This window comes from Pteronotus mesoamericanus, unplaced genomic scaffold, assembly GCF_021234165.1.
Source record: "Pteronotus mesoamericanus isolate MK-2021 breed Mesoamerican mustached bat unplaced genomic scaffold, CSHL_Meso_final contig_164, whole genome shotgun sequence".
Classification (NCBI taxonomy): domain Eukaryota; kingdom Metazoa; phylum Chordata; class Mammalia; order Chiroptera; family Mormoopidae; genus Pteronotus; species Pteronotus mesoamericanus.
The window spans coordinates 9,583,317-9,594,752 of record NW_026555065.1 but is presented as its reverse complement, the minus strand read 5'-3'; the positions used below and the strand labels follow the sequence as shown (position 1 = coordinate 9,594,752).

Genomic DNA, 11,436 nt, shown 5'->3' with positions numbered 1-11,436 from the left:
GCAGAAGCAAATGAAGAGATCCAGAAATGTTTAAAAAGAGAGTGGGGCAAACATTTGGCATTGACGTGCGGAAGAGGGCCTATGTGTGGGCTGTAGGGTCTGTGGACAGACACGGGATGAAATTACGGCGGAGGAGGGTAGATGGGGTGAGAAAGCAGACATGCCCAGAGCAGGAGCTGCCATCTGGGGCAGGGAGCCCCCTCACCGGCAGGGCTCAGAACCTGGGGGGCCATCTCTCAGGCACCCTCTGGGTTTCTTTCCAACTCTAAGAATGTCTGAGATGTTGACCTATTTTCAAAACCACTTTTCCTTACTGGCTCATGTTTCCTTCTGAACTGACCTGTGACTGTAAATTGGGACTATCTAGGTCTTTAGTCCAGCTCCTTAGAAGCTGAGTACTTTTTCCGACTAAACCTCTGAGCCATCAAGTAGGGTAGGGGATCTCTTGTGACCCATTCGAAGAGCTGTCACCATCCTGCCTCTGTCGAAGTCACATCCTGCACAAAGGCCGTGCCCATAACTCTCACCGTGCCCCAGGGGAGGAGAGGTGGCCCCTTTACAAGTGACTTTGTATCAAACTTGGAGAAATAAAGTGAAAATGACAAACGGAATTGTATTGTCATGTTCATTTTAGATCCCATGAGGCCAGCAGTACTGGAGTCTCCTTGACAGATGAGGAGACCGAGGGGTTCCTGGATCACGGAGAAAGCAAGGGATAGAGCAGGTCTCAAATTCCTGTCTTCTGACTCTTGTGTCCATTCTTTATCCTCAAGCCGATGACTTGCAACTCGTGGCTTTGCCTCCTTAGTATCAAGATGTTCTTTGCCTCTCCGCAGTGAGGGTGAGCTCTCTCGTCACTGACCCCGCACTTCCCCACCCCATGTCCATCAGTGTCACACGAGCTATGTCTTAGCACTTACATATTATGTTCAACCTCTTGTTACTCATTAAGTCTTCCAGAGCGCAGTGACTCCAGTCTCACTAGCCCGATGCCTTTTAGCTCCCGAGCCCTGGACCTTCTTCCCTGTCTTACTCCAATATAATTCCTTCTAGGGAGAAACCTGAAACAAAGCTCTTTCCTATGCCAAGCTTTCGGCCCTCAGTGGTGGTTCTGCATGTTTCGCATCCAGTGTGGCAAGACTGGAACTGGGGAAAGCTTAGTGTCAGAGAGTCAGCTGCCAGCAGCAGTCCCAGGAGTCCGGCAGGGAGAGGCCAAGAGCCAGGGAGACCCAGGAGTGAACACGGAGAGTGTAACTATGGATGTGGTCGTGGAAAAGTGGATAATGTTACAGGGGGTAAGCTTGAAGGAAACAAATAGTTTCCTGATTAGTCTGGCACAGGGAAGTTTTAAATAACCAGTTGTGACTGTCTCCTTTTGTTCTACAGTGACTTAAAGGCACCACCTGTCACCTGGCGGATGCCTGAGTCAGCAGCCTGGGACTTCACAGGGAGCCAGCCTGCCTTGGACACAACTTTGTTGATTGGAGCCAAAGCATCTCACACAACAGTGATAGGTTAAAGTCACCAGATGTCTTCACACCCTAAATCATGGAGACAGTCAGATGGGAGGAATAATTGACAGTGTCCTTGATCAAAACAGACACCTCATCAGAGCATATTTAGTGGAAAATACATAGAAAACAAAAGCTGAATTCTCTATCCAGGCTGCAGTACCTGATACATCTCTGCCAAGAAAAAAAGCATTTAATAAAATCCCTGAAGTTATGTCTGGAGTAGACACTACATGGAGCACTTAGTCAGATAGCAGCCCAACCCCCAAACTCATGGTGCAGTGCCCACAGCCCTCACGTGGACAACAGGCATGGCATGTTGACCCAACAAATACTCTTCGAGCGTACCTCCTGTGTGCCAGGCGCCACGCTAGGCCCTGACCTGATACCAGGGCCGCCCTTTAAAATGTCTAAAGCAACATACATGCACAATCAAATCTGAGCTTCATAAAACCAAGTGACCTAAGGTGTTGTTATCCACACTCTGAGGATGAATAAACTCAGGCTCACCAAGGTTAAGTGAAAGGTCCAAGGTCATATGACTAGTACTTAGTACATAGCATAGATTCATGACCACAAATATTTTTCTGCGCTGGACTCTCAAGGAATACTTGTCCTTCATGGCCCCCTGAACATTTTTGGGCCCTTTCCTCCCTGGGCCAAAAGCCTGATCCTCAGCCTGTACACTCACTCAAATTCATGTGCCTCTGTGTTCCACCTACTATACTTGTTCCTTAGGAAGGGTAGTGTATCAGTAAGCATACACTCAGCTTCAAGCAACAGAAAACCCAATTGAAAATCACAATTAATAGAGACAATTGATAAAGATGAAAGGAATATAGTCAATATTGTGATAAGCCTTCCCATAGACAGATGATCACTAGACTTAGTGCAGTGATCGCATTGTAAAGTATATCTCAAATCACCACATTTTACACCTGAAACTAATATAACATTATATGACAAGTATATATAAGTTTTTTAAAAAATTTTTTATACGACTAGATTTCTCATGCCAATTTTTAACAGGTTTGTTTCTCTCAGGTAAAAGGGAAGGACAAGGGTTTTGGGGAAGAGGAGCCCATCTTCCAGAGCTTACGTGGAGCAGGTACAGACACTGCCCATGGTGTTTATAAAAAGTCTGCAGGTCTTTGCATGACTTTCTGAAGAGAAATCACATGTTCTTTCCTATACAGAGATGCCTCATTACCATCTCTTTCAATGCATTGCTTTCTGTTCCACTTCCATAAACCCAACTCAGACTGCCTGTGTTTTTTATTTCAATTGGATTGTCTTGCTTTATGACATCTATTTGGATTTAACTTTTTTCCCCTCCACCAAAGTGTCCAAAATCCCCAGTCAGATGTCTCTAAGGAGCTTACATGTGTTTGCACAAACACATGGAGGATCCTTAGGAACTACAAATTATCAACCAGAAACAGATCGATGCCTTTCAGAATTTTTCACTTTCATCGAGGTTTGTGTTTACATTTTATTTTAAGTGCTTTCAAGCCCATTCTCTTGAAGTACCTTGCCTTACCAGAAGCCCTGCTCGTTTGTTCTTATTGCCTCCTTCATTCAGAAGAACCATCAATCAGTTTCTAAACAAGGCAGCTTCTGTGCAGAATCAAAAGCTACTACATCACAGCTGATGGCAAGAGAATACAGTGGGTATTGTTGTTTGTACACAGGCCTTCGTCTCTTTGAGGAATACCTCTGTTTGAAATGAATGAGGCAGACAAGAGCGGTGGCTTCAAAAGCAGCTACCCTCCTCCAGGCTTTTCTTGTTGAAAGTCCTGTGCAGCACTGTTATTAGAAAGTAAAAACAATAAATAGAAGGCAAAGCTGAGGCAGGCTGCAGGTTTCCTATACAAGAGACACACACCTCACACACCTGGCCTCAGCCAGGCCGTGCAGCTGGACACTTGCCTTTACATTATAGAAATGAGTTTGCAAGGTGAACATGAAAGAGGCTGTTTTTTTGCACCCAGTGATTATGTATAAAAATTACATATACTTCCCTCACCAAGAGCCCAGCCCAGAAGTGTAGCAGGCTCACCTATTTGCTGCTGCCTCTTAAGGGTATTGTGATTGCTGGTTGGGGTAGAGCCACCATCATTATTGTTGCCATGGTTACAGCTTCTGGCCCAGGGGACTGGCTCAACCTTGGCCCAGCTCTTCCACCCAGCTACCATCTCCTCTGCAGCAAGAGACCTTCTTATTTCTTGGTCCATTTTGTATTTGGCTGGAATGTTGGAGAGCACATAGCTTTCTGTGTTAATTCCTGTGCCCTCTGTAGATTCCTAACGACCTTAATGTTGATGAGGGCCTGAAGTCTTGAGATAGTGGAAAAGTTGTAACAGTGTTTGGAACTCATAGAGATGATCACCCTGATATTTGGCATGAGGGTCATCCCCTTTGTCTTTTGTCTGCAGAGGGTTTGCAGTGATGGTTTGAGAGTTCAGAGCCAAACGCTTGGCCCATGATGGGGGCGTGAGAAGGATGATACATGTATTTGATGTGTTACCTCATTCATCAACTTACCTTCCTTTTCCCACCCCATCTTCCCTACTTATATTTTCTTTTTAATATGTCTTGCATTGTTTGTTAAAAATGCAGAGAATAGAATAAGTAAATTTTAAAAAAATTGAAATGGGAAATGTTAATTCATTATCAGGCTAAGACAAATATTAGACAATCTTAAAAAATTGCCTTAAATCCTTTTGAAACAAAGATAAATAGAAAGTATAAGTCTATTCCTCAGAAATCCATTGCATTCTTGCTGTTAGGATGGAAGAAAAAAAGTACAAATGCTTTTCTATCCAGGAAGGGAAAACTGCATAATGTAAATCACCTAGAACATTTTTGTGTGAAAATCAAATGGAATAATGTAAATGTATATTTTCGGTTGAAGAAAAAAAGTACACACACACACATGCACACACACACACACAGTACTCGCTTTAGCAGCACATATACTAAAATTGGACTATATAGAGAAGATTAGCTTGGTCCCTGCTAAAGGACAGCACACAAATTCATGAACTGTTTCATGAATTTTTAGATGTTAGTCAAAGAGTACAAACTCCCATCTGTAAGATTTGCAGATCCAGTGTACAGCATGGAAATTGTAATCAGCAATACTGTGTTATATACTTGACTTTTAAGAGAGTAGATCTTAAATGTTATCATAATACTCACAAAAATTGTTTATGTGAAGGAATAAAGATGTTAACAAATCTTATTATAGTATTCATTTTTGCAATGTATACATGTATATACATCATATTGTACAACTTAAATTTACAAATATTACGTGATTGGGTTCAAGAAAACTGGAATTTGTAGCACAGGGAAGAATAAGAACATGGCACTCCTAACCTCAGCAAGCCCCCTAAATAATTAGGGGACTGCTATGTGAAGTCCATCACACAAGACACCTGGGCAGTCTCTTCAGCAGCCTGGGATGGGCCGTGTGGGCACACCAAACCACAAGGGAGGTGCTTTGAATCCCAGTTCCTTGCACAATGTAGAAGCTTTACAAATACATGCTGAATAAATGGGAAAGATACGTTTAAATAATGATACTATGTACTAAATAAGTTCATGGCTCATCTTCAAATTAACCCAGATAGAAATGATTTAGCAGCACTCAGCGAAATGGATGTCATAAAGGGCTTCAGTCCTTTCAACCCTGTCAACAATACTTTGAGATGGAGGTTTCCTCTCCAATTTTTTTAAAGATTAAGTTAAGAAAGGTTAAATAATTTGTGCAAGACTACGTAAGTAGTAAGTGAAAGGCCCAGGATTTAAGCCTGTCTAATGCTAAAAACAGGCTATTCCCTCATTCTCTTCCAATATTTCCCAAGCGTTTCTAACATTAAGAACTCAAATCTGAGGTCCTATCTTAGACCTACTGTACCTGAATCTCCAGGGAGGGACTTAGAAGTGTATGTTTAACAAGACATAAAATGGTGATTATTATCAGAGAAGTTTAAGGAAACTTCTCTATTGCATCAGGTGAGGGCCCATATATCCCCTCTGTGTGATCAAAGAGAAGCCATCAGAGATTTGAAGCCATCAACTAAAAATAAGTCATACCATTCTGGAGTTCATCAGATTATACTATATTATAGATTACGATATTTACTCTTCAGTTTGGTAATATAGCATTGTGTGATTTAAGGTTATCTGGATTCTAAAACTCAAAGACCATTTTAGAAAGTTAAAAATGGGCCCTAGTTTAAACCTCAGACTTTTGAGCTTTCCTCTCTGCCCCTCTTTGGTCCTCAGGAACAGAGGAGAATAAGAATTTTGTTTTACCTCCCAACAGCTGTACTTGAGCAGAGGTTGTGCAGAGGACCGCTGTGGGGGGAACCACGGGCCCAGAGACAGTCCTCATATCTGGTTGCCCACCAGGCAGCTTCCACTGGATGAGCAAGGTACCTAATCCAGGAAGCAGAAAAATTCATTGGTGTTTGATTTTCTTAGTTTCAGGTTTTCCCACACCTGCCAAGAAGAGCCAAGGACGACTAAGCCTGCAGTTTCAATACCCATCATGAGAGCAAACAACTTATTTGTTACAACTTAAATACTTAATTAAATGGAAAACAAGACAGTGACTCCTGACATGGCTAAATTTAAGTCAAACTGTGAAACTCTACCACGTAGCCAGAAGTAGAGCTGGACAAGCTAAGCTGAAGCCTGAGGAGTATGGCACCACAGGCTCTCAGCAATTTTGTTGTAAGTTATTCCCATTATCTCCGAGAGAAATCCGAGACATGGTTAGAGAAAATATGGAGAAACGGTTATCCCCATTTCGAGCAAAGATCTTTGTTTTAGGGAACTTCCTTTATATACTGTTGCCAAGAAAGGTTTTGAATGATATTTCCAGGCATGACTTCTATGATAATAAATAATGACAATTACCTTTTACAAATAACAGTTTAACATGCTTCTATTTCTCAGTGTTCTTCATCTCCTTTACTCTTCACAATAACTCTATGAGGGTGATACTCTTATTAACAAGATTTTAGAGATGAGGAAACAGATAACTTCCTCAGTGAAATGACATAACTTGCAGACCGCCCAGCCAGGAGCTGAGGGGCCAGCTCATATCACTCCACTATCTGCATCCCAGCGGAGTCCATATTTTTAGGCCACTCATTTCTCCAAAGACAAATTCTCATATCGATTAAAACATCAGACCAAATAATATGTTTTTTGCTTAAAAATCTGTATCTATAACAGAAAATGCTAAAAGTAAAAAAAATATATATGTTATTGTGGAAACTCATACAACAAAAAGAAAAATGTTGCAAAGTTGGTAAAGTTGATATCATATAAAAGAGATTTGGAAGCCAAAATGAGGAGGGAGGGTGCAAAGAGGATCTTGACTATAATAAAAAATATATGTAAAATCAACAGTGGGGATATGGATTGCCAGTCAAATATGCAGAGAATAGAATAAATAAATTTAAAAAAAAACTGAAATGGGAAATGTTAATTCATTATCAGGCTAAGACAAAAATTAGACAATCTTAAAAATTAGACAAATTTAGAAGATATTGAAGATGTCACAAAAAATAGATACAAATTTGAAAAATAACATACAGGTTATGAATACTTTACAGTTAATAAGTTAGAACCAGTAGACATATATTCAACTTTATAACACATAAACTACCCATCTTTTTCAATGTATAGGGCATTGGTACATAGATACTAACTCTCAAATAAGGCACCAAAAGTGAATCAAAAGGAAAATTACATATATATATATTTTCTCACCACAGTGCAATAAAACTAAATATTAATGATATAAGTAAAAAACTGAAAGGAGCTCTGGGCACACAGTGATCTAATCTACAAACTTGGAGGCAGACAGCCCCGGTTTGGATTATAACTCCATCCCTTACTGCTGTGTGACCTATGCAATTTATTGAACCTCTCTGAACCTTGGATTCTTCATCTAAAAAGATAGCTCTACTTTGCTACCTTTTATTTAAAGTTGTTTTAAATATCAACTGTAAGTATGTAAAATAATATAATATTAAGACTTAAAAGAAGGTTAAAACTACATATCATGCAGTAGGAATCCATGTCTATAATGCACTCATATTTTATTTGACTAGACAAAAAGTTCTGATTTTTGTTGATTGAAAGCAAAAGTCTAAAAAATATACGCCTAAATACAAACAGTGGTTCTCTCTATACCCTGAGGTATCTAGTGATTTTTGTTACTTTGCCTTATTTTTCTACTATGAGTATATAATAAGTATACAAAAAAAACAATAATAAATACAAAAATAAATACAAACTTCTTTAGAACATAATATAAAAATATAAATATTAATATATTGAGTGCCTTATAGGTGGTGGTTGCTACAAACAAGTAACCATTTCAGTTGTTGCCACTTTCATCATCATTATTGCCAATTCTAAAATACTCTCAATCTCTCTTCCTTTCTCTATCTCTGTATGTATGTGTGTGTGTGTGTATAATACACAATATATATACATCTTAAAATAAATATAAATTTAAATTAATTTTAATTTAAATTAATTATAAAGTTAAATATGATTATATAAATATATTTATATAAATGTATAGTATAGTATATATAAAACACTATATTGGGATAACTGACAAGTTAAATATGAACTATGGAATTAGATAATCACATTACATCAATATAAAATCTTGCAGTTTTTATAACTGTTAAGTTTCCTGACTTTTATAATAGACATTGTCTCAGAAAACATTCATTGAAGTGTTTAGATAGGTAGGTATGTACATTTGCAACTTATTCTCAACAGTTTAGAAAAAGATTTATAGAAAGAGAGAGAGAATGAGCAACACAGTAATCAGGGAAAACGATAAACACACAAAATATAAACAAATGATGAACCTTAGTGAAGGCTGAACAAAAGCTCTTCATATTGATCTTTTAACTAATTTGTAAGTTTAAAAGTATATAAAAATGAACATTTACAACAACCACAAACAAATAAATGGGTGACAACTGCTAACAATAGCAACAAAAATTCTCCTAACCAACAGGGTTAAGTAGGAAATTAAGAATATGATAATAACTTTGGAATATTATGAAATTGATGTAGATACATTTTAGAAATATGAAATAAGTGACTGAACACTTGATTTAAAATCTTATAAAAAGGAAGGAATAAACATAAGGGAAAATAATAAAGACGAAAAACAAATAAATAAACTGGAAAACAGAAAGTCAGTGGACATAAATAAATTTAAATGCTGATTTTCTGAGAAGATTGTAAGATATATTAAGCCCCTTGGAAATATAATAAATAAATTAAATAGTATAAAACAACAAAATTAAAAAAGACTGGTAATTTAACAATTGATATAAAGGATTTTAAAGAATAAATGATTATATGCACAATTTATGATAATCAATTCAAATATTTAGCCAAATGGGCAATACAAAATAAAATTATAAAATTGGCAAAACAAGATATAAAAACACAAACAATATGATGAATTAGAACAAAGAAAATGAGAAAGTTACTAAAGAAATACTTCATCTACCAAAACAAAAAGAATGTAAACAGATTTACTGAACAACATTTCTACATATTCAAGAAACAAATGTTTTCATATTATGTAATCAGTTCCAAATAATGAAAAAACAAGGTATGATACCCAGTTCATCCTGAGAGATAAGTATTATGCTCATCCACAGACCTATGAAAAATACCACACACACAAAACCCCCTTAGAATGACAAATGTGCACAAGTGCCAATTCCAGTAAAACTGGTTTAAAACATTACAACCTGGCTCAGGCACATAGTAGATTTTCTTAAAAAAAATAGTTGTGAGATAAATGAATGAATAAATATGTGGGTATATTAACAAAAAAATTAATGTAGTCAAAAAAATTAATATAGTCAACTAGCAATGTCTACTAAAAGCATGAGAATAAGAATGTCTTATGCATACCATCTATTTGTTAACTTTTATTAATTACTTTATCTAAGTCAGGCCCAATAAACATAGGCAGAAAAATCATTTCAGACGAGATCGGGTGCGTTCAGGGTGGTATGGCCATAGACAGAAAAATCATTTCAAATGAACTTGGAGAATCCAGCTGTAACAAGAGAATGCAGCTGTAATAAAGAGAACTTCTAAGAAAGCTGAAAGATTATGACCAATTACAGAATACCTTTTAAAAAGAACTGCTAATGGGAAGGGGGTAATTCTTAAAAGGAAAACTGAAGGAGACAGAAAAGATTTAAGAGTGACAGAATATCCCAAAATATGTCATTTTAGCATAAGGATTACTTAAGTTAAAAAGCACTTGAAAACAGAAGATTTAAAGAAGGTATTCTAATCTCCCCTTTTCTTCTAAAAACTGGAGATAAAAATTAATTCCCATATGAAAGATGCCCGCCCAGGACCAGAGGAAAAGAAGCATTCTTTAACAAAGAATAAAAGCCGAAAGAATTCTGTACAAACAGAACTTGTTAAAATAATTCTTATCTTCCTTTAGTCTCCCTGCATAATTTAGTTACTTTGCCACAATTTTCTCTTTGTTCAACGTAGTATAAAAGCATGTAAGTTTTGGCATTTCTTTGGGTCTCCATTTCCTTAAGAGGTCTCCTATGTTACGTTGTATGCTTTTCTCCTGTTAATCTGTCTTATGTCAGTTTAATTCTCAGTCCCAGTAAAAAAAAAAAAAAAACCCTAAGAGGTGAAATTTTGCCTTCTCTACAAGATTGTTCTTGATGGAAAAGACTGATGAATTTGACTGCATGAAAATTTAAAACTCTGTTCAATAGGAAACACCACAGACAAAATGCAAATTGAGAGAGGGTATTTGCAGCACATACAATCATAGAGAATTGAAATCAGTAAGAAAAACACTAATGAAATGATAGAAAGATGGGCAAAAGATAAGAAACAAGCAATTCGTAGTAGAGGAAATTTGGCTGACCAATGGCCAGTAATTAAAGAGATGAAAATTAAGACAATGTGATACTATTCTGCATCCATTAAACAGGTGAAAATAAAATAGTCTGACACTATCAAGTATTGGTGATGATGTGGAAGAATTAGAGAAACATTCACATTTTGGTCATGATAAGTTCGTTGGTTTAGCCATTTTAGAAAATAAATTGTCAACATCTATGAACACTGAAAAGACATACACGTTACAACCCAGCAATTTCACTTCTAAAAGTAAACTCTAGAAGCTCTCATTTGTGGACAAGGCAAGTGCATTGCAACAGTGTTTGTAACAGCAAAAAACAAACAAACAAACCACAAAAATAACCATCAACAGGAACAAATTGTAATATATTCCCACAAAATGATCATTTATAACCGTTTCATCAATAGAGATATATCTTTAAAATATAAGGCTTAGTGAAAAAAAATAAAGTTGCAGGTATGTAGAATAAAAAAATTGTAAATATACAAAATAATGCCATGTATTTTATAGCTACATACACACAACGCAAACATACAAATAAGGGAGAAGTGACAGGCACCGAGCTCAGAGTGGGGTTACCTCTGAAGAGGGAAAACATGAGATCAGGTTGGGAACAGGCACACAGGTGCACAGGCATTCTATTTCTTAACAAAAATAGGAAGCATATATGGCAAAATTTTAGGATTGGATGGATCTGAGTAGTGGGTGGTAAACATAAGTGTTCATTATATTGTGTATTTGAAATTATTAAAGTTTTTAAATGAGCATCTCCATTTTAAAATATATTTTAAAATACAAAAATATATTAACTGGTATATAAGACATAAAACATCCTTAATAGGTAATTCATTAAAAAGAAAAATTTTTTTAAATGGGGTTGGTGGTAATTCAATTTTAACTCACTAGTAAAAATAAAATAAAGTATACATATACCATTTGGGCTTATCAATTGAA

At 36.7% G+C, this 11,436-nt stretch overlaps 1 non-coding gene across 1 annotated transcript; it reads left to right on the top strand.

Moving 5' to 3' along the window:
* Positions 1–4,465: 4,465 nt before the first annotated feature.
* LOC129064512 (U6 spliceosomal RNA) lies at positions 4,466–4,571 on the top strand. The gene has a single exon (XR_008528490.1). It is a non-coding gene; the product is annotated as a U6 spliceosomal RNA (small nuclear RNA).
* Positions 4,572–11,436: the final 6,865 nt, after the last annotated feature.